General features: G+C 44.3%; 1 protein-coding gene across 5 annotated transcripts in view; it reads right to left on the bottom strand.

Moving 5' to 3' along the window:
* The window catches only part of LOC122534996 (homeotic protein antennapedia-like), a 158,691-nt gene that overhangs the window by 84,593 nt on the left and 59,092 nt on the right, over positions 1–15,006 (bottom strand). The window contains exon 1 of one of the 5 annotated variants that reach the window (XM_043666134.1): positions 1,648–2,067. The exons of 3 other annotated variants lie outside the window; for them this stretch is intronic. The gene's annotated coding sequence lies outside the window, so the exon portion shown is untranslated. Of the gene's footprint in view, positions 1–1,647; positions 2,068–15,006 lie in introns of those variants that run through there. One more of the 5 variants, XM_043666136.1, reaches the window with a different exon arrangement.

Genomic DNA, 15,006 nt, shown 5'->3' with positions numbered 1-15,006 from the left:
AAAAAAAAAAAAAAAAAAAAAAAAAAAAAAAAAAAAAAAAAAAAAAAAAAAAAAAAAAAAAAAAGGAGGGGGGGGGGGGGGGGGGGGAGAGACAGGCTAGAGACGAAGACGCATGACTTATACGCCTATTTCAGTTAATAATCCCGTTACGCCCGGTTCAGCCTTGCCTCACGGCGTATAATGGACGTGCCAGGAACCGAACCAGAGACTAGAGCCTCTGCATCGAGGGCGTAAAAGGGGAGAACTGAAAGGCCGGTTCGTCATCCGTCAACTGTCAGACATCTGACCAATCCCGCGCAACGCAACCAAGAATCGAGCAACCACCCACGGGGCCCTCGGGGCAAATTGCGTCTAGTCTCCCACTAACCCTACCTTTCATCCTCCTTCGCTTTCAACTGGCCAGGTTGCTATTTCTCATAGAGAACGATTGCAATTTGCAGGCGAATTTTTTTAGCCAAGACTAACCCCTCGTCCGACTGGCCGGTGGTTTTGATAGGCTTCTGGGCTAACACAATGGACGTACGTCGAACGCTCTTTCTTGAGAATTAATTGATCGCTGGAAGCTAGCTCTCGATAACAGAATGTTGTAGTTTCCTTACGTGCGTCTTTGTGGATTACAAAAAGAAAAAAAAAAAAAAAGAAAGAACGCGTATGGAGAAAGTGTGGGACACAATGACGGAATGATTCGAGTCTGATGGCCTCGAGCGATCGATCGATTTCGAGCAAAGTATCGCCTGTCATATTCGCCTGCTGCGACAAATGCGAGAATGCCGGGCCCCAAAACTCTAAAAAAAAAAAAACAAACGCGCGATATTTTTAGAAAATTTCCGTAGAATTTATACGAGAGGCACAAGCGCCAAAACGGACGGAGCTAAAAGAAGCAAGAAGTTGAAAGGAACACCGTCAAACTCGAGCAATTTAAAAGCTGCGGCTGATTTATGGCCCCGGTCACAATAACGCTGGTAGAATTCGTCCGTGAAGCGGCACGATACCAAAAAATGAGGGTCAAGAAGCGCGCCGGCTACGGTTCATCGCCGTGCAACTCTGGCTCGATGCCTGACGGATAGAAATGGCGTTTCACTTTGGCACGACAGAAACGCGTATCGCCTAATATATATCGCGAATTCAACTAGGAAAAATCCTTATTTCTCGCTCTCGCATACCGTCATCTCGGATCTCTCTTCCTTTCAAGGACCATGGTGTCTCGTCGAATTCTCGCGATCTATTTCGAGATAAGTATTCCGGACGTTCGGCGAGGCTCAAAAGTGCCGGGGAGCCCTCTTCTCCTCTCACAGTCGGAACGGTCTCTTTCGGTGGAGTTTCTTTTGCTTCGTTTTCGAAGCGGGCTCGCCCCGCAGCGACAGAACAAATTGCAACCAAGTTTTTTACTCCGTCAGGGCCGGACTCCGAAATTTCCAACTTTCCAACCGGTAATTCTTTTTCGCAAGACAGTTTCAACGAGAAATTATACGTACTCCACTGCGGACGATCGAGCGCGTCGTTCGAAACGAACGACAAGTTTTTCTCTGTTTTTTCCATTCATTCCTAAACCGGTTGAGAAGAGACACAAGTTAGCGAAAAATAATTCATATTCATATACAATGAACTGGGAACGTTACCCAACACGTTACATAAACGTAAATATACCTCGGAGGATAGGAATACGTCTTACATCGTCCTAGCCGTGACGTGTGCCGCATCAGCGATCGAAGCACAGAATCTCGACGTCGATCTTGATCGCGCGAACGTCGCGAGCCGAGCGTACGTTTCCGCTTCCATTTATCAGGGTCACCGTTGTCCACCAGCAGCCATGTCGGCGACACACGTTTCGCGAAACGTGAACGAGAGACGAAGCCGAAAGTATTGTAGAAAACACGGGTCGTTCACTTGGGTTTGGTAGTTCACTGAGAGTCATAGAGAACGAGCTGATCGCTCGTGAGGTAACGGATCGAGACGCGCAGAAACACTGGCAGGATTATGAAGTGCGATGTTGATACGATGGCAGGCAGCGCCGGTGAAGGAGGAAGGAGCGCGAGGGCGCGCGCGGGAAATACACCGACGCACCCACACCGGCCTCCGGATATACCGCACGGAACCACACCTAACGCTACTAGCTGAACGCGCCCATTTATTTTCGACGGAATCACGGAAAAAAGGAGCATGCAGCCGAGCCGATTGCTCGAGCATACTGGTACCCCTATCGACCGATTGCCACCGAGTATCAATGGCAGAGGAAAGGACACCGTTTGCATGGCCAAGGAGAACCGGCAGCGCTTCTCGGAGAAAGGTGGCTGACTTGGGGAAAATTCGCAACATCGGACATCGGCTATCAAAGTGTATTATCGGCTAATTAATTTACCCGCAGCAATTGGAGGCACACGCGGCGTGTGAACGGCCGATTATGGCATTATACGATCTTGTTACACGCGGCATGTGTCGGTTATAAATTTTTTGTTCACGTCCGTTTGTCGAATTGAAAATATCGTGCTGTTACTTCGGTGTCTTTTCTTTTCACTAAACTGTGTTTAACGTAACATTAACCCTTTGCAACTCATTTGTCGAGTGTGACTCGACATCAGTCAATTTATCACAGGAATCAGTTCTTATACTCGACATTTTTAAATTGCCAGTTAAATTGCCAAAATAATTGAAAAATAGTTTGGAGTGCAAAGAGTTAAAAACATTTTATTATAAAGAAGCAATTATTATGTGAAATATATTATTTATACGAAAGTGAATTCGTTTGAGGTATTATATTCCGTTGGAGGTTGAAATATTTGATAGAAAAAGAAATCCGCTGTTTTACGAGTTGGAAACAGTCGGACGTGTTATAATCTGTGTTGTAACGCGAGGAAATTTATGATTACGGAAGTGGCCTTCAGCGGCCAATTTATTTCGGACAAAAAATAGTTGACAAAAGAGTAAACAATGACTCGACCAACTATTATGAGCCCTTACAGCATGGAGCCACACTAGAAATTATGTTTCTGATTTAATTGAAACAGAGCGTATTCATGATAAAGTGTAATTTGAACATCAACTTCAGGTTCAGCCAAAATGAAATTTCAGACTTATTAAATGCAGCGTATTCTAATAAAAAAATAAAATACAGTAATGTTCGACGATTATTAACTAGCGGCAAAATGGTACGAATATTTCTATTGAAGAATTTTCTACTGAAACTTCACTTAGCTAATAGTTTTTGTCACTTTTTCTGCATTCTTCGAATAGGAACATTACCCATGATTTAATACAATAGCGAACAGTCATCAAATAACTAAAGAAATCATAAATAATCTGCGAATTTTCATGCATTTGTGGAAAATTTTTAAGTATGATCTCCTTTACATTTAATAACAACAGTCATTCTTTGAGGCAAAGATTTATAGTTTCTTAGTTTTGTTCACAATACATTTTTTTAATTTATTAATATTTGCGAATTGTTTTCTGTCTGATATACAATCCTCGCCAAATCCCCCTTCCCCCATTTACTATAATATTTAAGTCCAAAGAAGTGGCTGATTCTAAAATACGAATTTTTTTGTTTGCAAAGTATTGTTTCATTACTTTCACAGTGTGCACGGCCGCGTTACCATGTTAAAAAAATGTACTTATTTCCGGCAATTCGTGTCGCATACGTGTTAATTTGTTCGTCAATCGTTTCAATATTACTTTTATTATATATTATACACTAATAGCTATTTACTATTTAATTTTCCTGTAATAAATTTTATTTCCAACTTACCCTAAATATCCCTCCCCAAATCATTATGTCCGCCGCCTTCCATGTACCGACGACTCAGAAGTTGTTGTTCCCTTCGTAGATCACGATAATAATAGCGAAGGCCATCAAGTCTAAATTGAACGTCTTTTCATCGGTGAATATGACTCTTCGCTATTACTTATTCATACAAACACGTTTCTCTGCAAATTGCAGACGGCACAACTTATGCTCTTGCTTTAATCAAGGTTTTTGTTGCAATTTTCGTCGATTTGGTAGTTGAGGATTCTTCAAAAGACTCCTAACTCTTAACTCCAGCTCTTTCTGCAATTTGTCTGGAAATCAAGCTTGAATTCGACGCTATACGTATTGTAGCACGTATTGTATCCCGAACTGTAAAACACTGCAGTCGTTCACAACATTTTCTTTTTCCATAATTATCTTTTAGTAAATTCATTATCACATTGCCACTTCTGTCTTGGCCATTTTTGTCACAGAACAATGTGCTCCGTTTAATATCAAAATCACGTGTATTTCAGCTGAATTTAACTTCTTTCCGCGACCACTCTGACAAATGTTAATACGCAAATTATATTTATTATAGTTATAGTCAGTCAATTATAATTATAATTAACTGACCGTATTTCACACGAATGTTACGCTTTCGATAGCTTCCGTACGACTGAGGCGTCTAAATATTCGATTTGTTCAAACATTTGTCTGCCTCGTGGCCACGGATTATACTATTTACACGTTTACTTTTCTGAGAAATTGCGTTTCTCGGTAATGACTGTATGTCACACGAATGTTACGTTTTCAATAGCTTCTTAATACGAGCGAGGACCGTAAACATTCAACTTGTTCTGTCTGTTCCGAGGCTGTGCAATATTTACCATTCTGGTTTTTGCACTTCTAACAAATTACGTTTCTTGATATTCAACGTATTACACGTGTATCCGTGTCCAAAAACATTGACGTAATAATCTACGCATTCTCTCTATTTTACAATACGCGACATAAGAAAATATAGAGCGTGCTATCTCAGAGCAAAGTCGCTCTTGTTTTCAATCCAAATGGATTGTCCAAGACCGTGTCCAATCCTCGAACCAACATTCGCGCCCGATAATTCTCGCTGGAAACTTCAACTTCAAAGGAAGAATAAATAGTATGGATTAGATTTCGTCTGCAAACCGGATTCCACGATTGGCAGCGACTTCCTCCCCTATAATTTCCCCGCGCGCGCCGGAAACCGAGACGGCCTGGAGAAGTGTTTTCTGGCTGGCAGCTATTATCGTTCGCCTGCTCGGGATCCGGAGCGTTTCACGATTTCGGAGCGGTCGCGGTGGCCCCCGCGTATATATCCGTAATTACGAGCGGAGAAAGCTTTTAGCCTAGACGGAACGGTGAACGACGCTGTGCCGGGCACCGGCGGTCGTGTTAAAAGGAACACCGGCTAATACACGGGAACGCGAAACGCGGAGTAATGTATTGCTCCGGGAACGAGCGTGTTACAATGGTAACACGTTCCGACGCGGCGCGTGATATACTACGCGATGACGTGGTCCTGGACGCGTTACGCGTCGATCCCCGCGCCAGATAACATTCAAATTTTCCGCGCGTCGCGGAGTTTCTTCCGTGATCGACCGGTGTGTCGCCATCATTGCCGTTCGCGGGAATGCTTTGCGCTGAAGAATTCTCGAAAAAGTTGATTTTGCAACCGTGTGACCGTAAGTGATGTAAAAGGTTTCGAAAGTAATACTTGCATTGATGATTCGCTGGTAACGAAATAGGATTCATACACACAGGAGACTTGTTTCTATGATGTAACGCTTTATATGCAAAATTTAAAATTCGTACGCTGTGTATAACGTACACTGGCAGATAAATATGTATTTTAAAGTTGACTCGCATCGTAACCACAAAACAGAAGTTGCTATTCTGTGGTTTCGATGATCCTTCTGAATTGAGCATCATACCAGTTTGCTTTTGTGCATGTTGTACGATACGCATGCTTTTAAATCTTCATTTTTCCTTCACTGTATAGACTTCCCAATAAATCGCAAAGAACTATTTTTATAATTTCGCGATCTTACATACTCGTCCTAAAAATACTCGCCGCGTTGGCAAGTAAGGATCCGCGTCATGGTGAACATGTTAAACGTCGCCGTGAAATGTTTAAAACAGTTTAAAACAAGCAAGTACCTACTTGACTCGGTATGCAGCGTTATAGATAGTAAATCACTACTGTGACTTTTCTCTCAAACGGAAGGTTATTTCAGATAATCGCGGATATCTTAATTTCAGTTTTTGCGGCAGAGAACGGTATCTTCTACGATGCAAATGAAGCGTGTGTCATATATATAGGAACGGATGATCGATCATCGTGTATTAAACTGGATAATCAATCGGTTGTAACGCAGACGCGAGTCGCGCGACCGCTTATTATCGACGGTGTGTTTCTTTCAGTTACCATGTAGAAAAGGCGACGTACACTGGCGAGAAATCAAACTCGCCGTGGTCAGCCTGACATCGACGGAGGCCGAAGTAATGTCTTGGAACGCGAACATAATATATCGCCACGGAAATTGCAGTGTGTTGGTACAATGTTGCACTCTCACACCCCACGCCATCCGGGGTCACGTATAACAAACGGCGCGATGCTGTGAACTAGAAACCTAATCGCCTTGCTCGATGGCTCTCCGTGAAATAAAATAGTAAAAAAAAAAAGTTACATCGTTTTTGCTGACACGATTTTGCGGACGAACGTGGGCGTAATTTTGGATAACGTGTGGTCATAATGTCGACGGACGTTCAGACAGAATTATGTCGAAAGAATTGTGAAACAAAGTATTGATTTACAAGTAGAGAAATAATTCGGATGCGCTTCAAACTCACGAAAAAGATACCGCGTGAATATTTCAGTACATACTACGAATTTTATTTTAAAAATTCATACAAAACTTCTCGAATCCATACGTATTTACGTAATAGTTGTTCGAAGAATTATCAAATACCTCGTTTGTAACGCAAATGCCGATTCAAACATCGAAAGACCAAATTTAAATTGAAAGAAAAAAGAAACAGTAAGTCGCAGTTAAAATCGGTAAGTTTCGAGATTACGAGTTATCGGTGGAAGTTCGTGAGACCCTTTCGGACAAAATGCTTATCGGTCCGAGACCTAACCGGCTCGACGCGTGTTCCTTTGAAGTCCCCCGATCGTTTTTATCGAGTATTCCCAACGATTGTATTCTTATCCCCCGCGCGAGGAAGGTAAACGTGCGAGCACGTCGCTCGCGGCGAACGGATGCCGTCAAACCGGGGCCGCGCAGACATCGTGCGCGCGAATTCAAAGAACTTTTCCCGCGATTTCATAGTGGCGGATCACGATACGGAAATATTCAGCGGCGTTTCGCCCGGTGTTCGACGTTCGACAGTTCCACGTGAACGCAGCGGAGGGCAATCGATGTTTATGGATTTCCATCCACACGTGCAGCCAGCACCACACGGCCGTGTGTCCCTCCCCTTACATGAAATCGCGTAGTTGGTAGCGGCAATTACGAATTGCGTGATTTGTGGCCGTAACTCGCCGCGACGGCGGCGTCGTGACGCTCCCAAGTTGCCTGCAGGTGGCCCGGCACCAACTTGCCTTTCCCTTCGTGGTCGCCGCCGCAGTGTTGCTCTTTGAATGACGGAATATTACGTTCGAGATCGTACCGACAGTTTTTTTCTTTTTTTTTTTTCCATAGAAAAAATTAGTGTGTCACGTGTGTCAATACCGCGAATTTATCAAATCCCCGCACGAAAACCTGCGGCCGTCGTCGATCAATCGTTCCTCAAGACCATTTCAATTCAGCCCGATTTGATATTGTCTGGCTGATTACACATATATATATATGTATATATACCACGTTGTTCTTCGATAAGAGTATTCCTTGCGTGCATCGTTGGTGCTGCAAGACGAATACGCGTATCATGATATATATCGTGTGGATTACAGGTAGCACCATTGGGATACAAGATTGCAAAATTGTGACGCGTTTCTCTAGCGGCGACGTACAATCGTGAGACGCAAGAGTGAGAAAGAGAGAGAGATAGAGAGAGAATTTAAAGCATTTACAAGAAGTAGCGTGACAAGTGACACGTAAACAGGAACGCACGTTCATCGCGAGTTTGTCACTCGAACGAGTTGGGCATCGATCGCCGCAAAATGCAAAACGACGACGATTTTTAATACTGAAACTACCAACGATTAAAGAGCAAAGTGTTAGAGAGATTAAAATGTAACAAAGGAAAAGTTCGTAATACAATGAAGAGTAAGAGCAAATTTTGAAACAGACTCCATTTTCGAGTTTATGAAATTCTTTTAGTTTTGCGAAAAGTAACGCATTGAAGTTGATTTTGACCTCTTTAACTGAGAAACAATGGTCGATAACGATTCGAGGGGCGCGTTTTTCCCGCAGCTGGTGGCGCGGCGCGATCGAACGCTTTCCAGGCATCGATATGGCGCCAGAACGAATTTTGGAAGCAATCCAAGAACTAGGAGGCGAGGAGTTTCTTCCACCTGTCGGTGAAAACGGCCACGGTACCGGCGATGGCAACGGCGCAGCCTACCGCCCGCTAGTATGGGGGCCAAACCGAGCTCTGACACACATACGATGCATACGCACACACACAGGCATATAATACATGCATACGCGCACGTACGTGCACATATACCACGTACACACGGACTCGTATGGCGAATTTAGAAAGTCACGAACAACCTTCCTCGCGAGCAGCGTCGCCGGGCATCGTTCAATTTATTCGCCGCCGAACTCGGGCTCTACCGCTAATTGAAAAGCGGACAAATTAACACGGTGAATGGATCGTCGCAATTTATAATATCGCGGTTGCCACTACGCCGGCGAACGAGAACGCGATACCGGCGTCCGAGAGCGTCGCCGCGGGTTATCGCGAACACCGACGAAAAGCCACTGATAAATACCAGGCATTGGTGGAGTTTGGAGAGAGTGGCTCTCTCTCTCTCTCTCTCTCTCTTATTTTCTTTTTCAAGGTTTTTCTTTATCGTACCGTTTCGACAATTTCCGCGTAAAAATTTTTAAAGCTGGTTATCTCGACCTTCAATGAAGAAATTTTACTCGATGAGGAAAAGCTTCAATTTGAAAAGGAAAGAGGCGGTCAAGATTATCGAAAAGTTCTTCAACTTTGTTGCTATATATATTAGATATAATCAGACCTTATTTTTAAATTTCTCAGTTTCATCAGTCCAATGTATAATTGTTCAACCTCTCAAAGAACAAATGACTTACTCCCTTACACAATAAATTCTAAAGCAAATTAAAAAAATCGTGTTTACAATATCTTCATTGTCCTCTGTATATCGATTAGTCGATCGTCCTCTAGATATAGATTTCTGGAACATTACGATAAAAACGATTTTAAGCGATTCGTATCGCGTTTGCGAAAATAACCTCGCGTGATCAGTTACGTTTTTTCATTCATTTTTAACAAAAACTCTAAATCATTTCATTTAGCGATTCTTTTTTAGAACAAAATCCTCAAAGAGAAGAAAGTTATTTAAAAGAAAGGAGGTTACAAGACGACGACGACGAAGAAGAAGAAGAAGAAGAAGAAGAACGATCGCGCCATACCCACCCTCCGATGTAAGAGTTTCGTGTCTCGTCGGCTCGCAGAAGCAACACGAATGGCTTAGAACAATGGAAACGGTGAAACAGAAGGACGGATTCGTGGGTTCAGAGAAACGGGGAGTCCCCGTACGTACGAGCGAGGCCGGCCCGTTAATGCGAGCCCGTGTAACAAATACACAGGCGATGATTATCGAACTCGATTTGAAGGGGAGACAATAATTATAATGATTATATTGGAGTTGGAAGGTAGGCGGCCGGCGGCAAATAAATTACGGGGTCTGCTTCGTGCGTGCGCTCCGCATAGCGGCATAGGCGCGTTCGATAGATCGGTATCTGACCGTTCTGTTCTCGATAGAGAGCGCCACCACAGCTGCTGGCTTCCGCAATTTTTTATTGGCATTAATACGACCATGGTGAACGCCCGTATTTATGCTCGGTTGAAGCTCGCGCTGTCTATCGAGCATAAATATATTCACACGCCGGTAATTACGTCAGCGGATAGATTCGCGACGAACGAGTGAAACAGAAGGGTCTTGATTGATACCGGCCAGTTTATTCGCCGGGGGAATTCCGATCGTTGCTCAAATTGTCTCGAATTCTTCCATTATTCTTGATTCAAGATCGTCTAATTTATAAACGTCGCACTATTCTTTTTTTTTTTCTTTTTCTTTTCTTCATTTTTTACAACACCTCGTCTTGAGGAAGAAAGAAGGAGAAATTGTCTAGAAGATTCTTATCGGGGTGTATAAAAATTACAAAGAATACGGCCATCTAAGTGGTCGCGAACTGCGATATTTTCAGACGACCGCCTCTAAGGCTGCGCCCTCCACACGCAACGTGAATATTCAATTTCTCCGCAGAGCCGTGCGCACACGGCCACTCGACCGACCTTTTGATTCCACATCGAACACGATCCTCTATATAATATATTCTACGACGTAGGTAGACGTACATACATACACGTATACTCCAGAAGTAGTTCGAGTTAATCGAAACAGGAAGGACGATCGGCAATATCGACAAAAGAGCGTTACACGGAGCCGATTGAGCGGAACCGTGGATGTAGTCGCGTGGCCACGCCGAAAAGTGGCGATTTTTAAGCATCGTATTCGGTAAAGGCAACGTTAGAGCATCCGGGTGATCCCGTTCGTCGACCAGTTCGAGCATTCCTACCCACATTCCAGCATCGATTACTCGTGGACACCGCGATTGCTCGACGATAGCCCCTCGCGATCACTCCTATCTACTCTGCGCAAGAACGTATCCCGTGGAATATGCAGCCAACCTGCCGCCAATGTGTCTTCCCTCTGGATATTGTGTAGCCTTCGCCAGGACACCTAATTATACGATTGTCCTTTGCCCGAGAGTCTCGAGATATCGCGCACCGCGAACAGTTTAGTCTCGCGTCCGGCCAGGCGACTTCTTCCATCCTCCTCGTATTCCTCTTCTTTTTCTTTTTCTTCTTCTTCTTCTTCTTCTTCTTCTTCATCGCCGTGTTCCTCCGTTTCTACTGTTATTCTTCCTTCTCCTTTCCAGCTTTACAACCGTCCGTTGCTCTTTTCGATTCGCACGCGCGATTATCTCCTCGTCGGGTGTTCCTCCTTCACCTTTTTCTCTGTCTTCTGGTATCCTTCTTGTTCGATTTTGTAACCTTTGTCTTCCTTTTATTTTGTACTTTGAATTTTAACACGTTCCCTGCTAACTGAAGGGTTATCATTATATTTATCAGCTGCTAGTATTAACGAATAGTCGTGGACAATTTGTCACTTTATTTGTATCTGTTAGCCGAAAAATTATTGTGCAAGAGATTTCCAGAGTTGTCTCTCCATTATTTTGCAAAAACGCGCGCAATCGAATAGGTAATCGAATTAATGCAACATATACATTAAACTGAACACTAAATTTATCAAGCACTGGTTCATGCTCATGCCTGTTTTTCTTAGCATTACACGTTTCTGCAGCATTCGGTGATTCGTCCACGTCCACTTCCACTTGTTTCCTTCCGGTGCCTCCGGATGAAGAAGCGTTTCCATTTGCACGAAAGCTTCTTGCATCCCCGCTTGATTTACTGATCACATTTCGAAATTAAGAATTAATCCTTTCAGAATGCAGAATCACAATCTCGCATATTGCAACAACTCCGAGAACTTTTATTATCTCGGAAACACAGAGATTTCTATATTTATTGCTGGAGAAGCTAACTTTCGCAAACTAAAAATCTCTACATGAATTCAAGTGAGAGAGGGAGGGGAATGAAAGTAGGGTAAAGGTGAAATTCCTCAATTGGTTACCTTGTAAATAATAAATGCATCACACTCGCGTGTCACTGTTGCAATGAATTAATCTCGTTGCATAAATTACGGAGGACATTGCACGAAACAAAGTACACAAAGTCCGCGAAAGAACCATAGCCTATCCTATTTGCTCGTCGATTTATTACGTCGGAACCAATAGGTGGTGATCGATGACACAATATCCAGTACGATCCAGCCGGGTTGCATTTATCGCACGCCTTCGCGATACTCTTGGTCCTATCGATGAAGCTACTCTCGATTTCATGAAAGTACTGTAGGAAAACCGTATGAAACTCGGACTCGCCAGTTCTAGGCGTTGATCCTCGAATTTCACCTCGAATCTGGTGGAATACTCGCACGCTGGCGCAGTCGGTGTCGTTCTCCATCCCGGTTCGCGCCGCTTCGCTCGTCGCGGTGAAGATTGTCGCGCGATTAGCGCGGGCCCCAATGTCACGGCGGAAGATACATTGCTCTCGTGGCTTGGTCCGCGCGCTATACGTGCGCCGTGCATACCCGGCCAGGCTTATACGGGCCCCGTTTATATACGGTAACACCGTAAGTGCATAATCGTCGATCGCATCTCCTTGCACTTTGCGTCAAGCCACGGCACCTTGTACGTCGGGCCGCGCGACCGCCCCGTCAAAGATCCTCGTATCTGCCGCTGTAACGACCTGACGTTTGCCGTGTAACTCGCGAACCGATCGGGTGTCACGCCTGCCGTTAGAGTGACGCATTTAGGAACGCCAATTGACGGCTTATGAAATCCACCATCGTCCGCTCTAAAAACCGTTTCTTCCCATTCCAACTTGATTCCTTCCCATCCGTTGTTGTTTCACGCCGTTTGAAAAGAGGAAATATGAGATAGATCTTGTACTAATTAGCAATCATTTCTCTCGTTTGTACAATAAATAATTGAATGAATTTTTATTAATTCGTACGCGATTCATTACTGCTCCTCGTACGGTTCTTGCGAGTACTTGATGTATAAAATACGTAGAATATGCAACACGATGTAAAACATCGAAAATGTTTGTGCGATCGTAAAAATGGGGATTTCTATAAATATCTGCAGTCTCGTGATGTATTATATTTACCGTTTTGTTACGGAGCTTTATCACTAGAGTGAAATAGATGGATCAAAGAGAATGTTGATACGTTCTAGAAGCCAGGTAATGACCTAATAATGCAATTTATGACTTTGTTGTTTGTGACTCACTATGGCACCGTGTGACGCCTGTCGTAGAATATGCACGGCGTTCAGGAATGAAGCAGCAAGTGGTGCGTTTTCATACGTTGCGCGAGGACGTTTGACATTTACACATGCCTCGGTGTACATATGTAACGTGTGTCGCGTATTAACTAGCACGAGACATTCCTTCAGCGTCGATAAATTTCGATACAAATTGTATACTGCTAATTCTGAAGAACCGTAGCTACGTCTCCAACGGAAGTGAATCTCTCTCTGCTTACCTCAAGAGATGAATTGATCTCGTTCAACATAAAATTTAAATCTTTCACTTTCAAGAAACTGTCGAGAAAACAATCTGTCGTAAAATCTACGGTCTATGCTCGAGCATTTTTACTCGATTGCCAAATTGAATATTCAAATTTCCCAGCGTGAATGTTGATTTAGAGAGAGAAGAGCACGACACGTAAAAAAAAAAACGCGCGTGGAACAATGTGTAGAGAAGGAGAGGAAACGAGGGTTGCAAACGCGGGGGACACTTTCAGGAGGTGCATGCAAACGAAACAAAGTATCGTATAGTGACTCGGTGGACATTTGTGATGTGCGTGGCGAAGAAATGCACAACGATCGTTGTGTTTAGCGAAGAAAGGCCGGTCCGCATGTAGCCGGGAGGACGTTTGTATGGCAAGACGATGGCAGCTCTATCGGCATTACCAATTGTGAACACCGCGACTTTTATCCTCTGAACGGCCAGATAGCCGCTTCTCCCGGGGCCTCGACAAAAATTCCGGTATCTGCATCCGACCGCCTCGCCCTTGACTTCCACTCGGCTCTCCTCTAAGCCAGGGGCCTAAGGAACCTCACCTCTGCCACCCCGTTTGGTGAAATCGATCTGACCGTGTTGGATTGCCCATAGAGTATTTACAAAATCTGTCTGATCGACCTCCTACTTTGTCGAGAACCAATATTTTGATTTTTAAAACCATTGGTTATATTTTATTGCTTATCAACAGTGTGTCACAAAGAAAACAAGGTACGAACGTGATTTCCCTTAAGGAAGAATTTCAAAAAGAAGCAAAGTACAGACGAAACGATCTTCTTAATAATTTAATCACGAGGCCAATCACTCGAACGAATCTACAATTCGTCCCTACAGGGATCGGGGAACGATCGAGGAACGAAAGAACGGAAGACAGAGGGATACCAGCTGCAAAGGTGGAACGCAGAGCAACGCAGGGCTCGAGAGTAGACCGCACGACCGGCTGATGATTCAGCGCGGTTCATTACTCACGCAGCTTTTTGCTTTAATCACATTAATGAAGCATTTAATCTCGCCGCGTGTTTTACAAGCTGCCGGTGTGTGGCCCATCTCCGCTTCGTCGTTGACGAGGATTTCTCGCCGGTTCCCCGCGGAACTCCCTTAACCCCCCACACCTTCCTCCCCTAACCGCCGTCATTTCACTCTCGTCCCGACTGGTTCTCGACGAACACGACGAACCCTTGTCCTTTCGCTTTCATCCGTCTTTGGATTATCATTTTCTCGTCCTCCCACCCTCCTGCGGTGTTCGCTAATAACCGCAGCTCGTTTAGGCCCGTTTACACCTGTATGCTCGTGGCAGCGTTCTTTATCTTACTCGGAGCCGGGCACGCACCATTACGGTAATATATTGTATTACAGGTGCTTGCCTTTATGGTCCACTTATCGCCGGGAGAGCACCGGGGCGAAGGTGTAATCGAAATCGGTAGAAAACCGGATTTCGTATCGACAGCTGCCGCGTGCATATGTACACGCCGTCGTTATCGTCCCAGGCGGATATAAACTGACTGACCGATATAATTCCAGCCATATAAGCCGTAGTCTTCGTTGTAAAATTAGGAAGCCTACTGGTAAGGTCCTCTTTGTCGGTGACCGAGCCGACATAATAACCGGCGCGGCAATTCTGCTCGCTGTGTACAGTGTTTCCGGTATAATTTATCGCGAGAGCCGCCCTAGCCAACATCCTCTTTCCACTTCGACGTTAATAATAGTTTTACAGAGCAGCCTTCCTCTATATCGCTCCCCATTCGAAACGTCCGCGGATCTTGCGATTATGCTCTCAGCGACAATTTATGAACACCGTGGTCAGCGCCCCGTAAACAAAGCGTTTTGCGTTGCCC

The sequence above is a fragment of the Frieseomelitta varia genome, unplaced genomic scaffold (assembly GCF_011392965.1).
Source record: "Frieseomelitta varia isolate USP_RPSP 00005682 unplaced genomic scaffold, Fvar_1.2 scaffold_659, whole genome shotgun sequence".
Taxonomy (NCBI): domain Eukaryota; kingdom Metazoa; phylum Arthropoda; class Insecta; order Hymenoptera; family Apidae; genus Frieseomelitta; species Frieseomelitta varia.
Note: the sequence above shows the minus strand (reverse complement) of the source record. Positions and strands in the feature narration are given on the sequence as shown.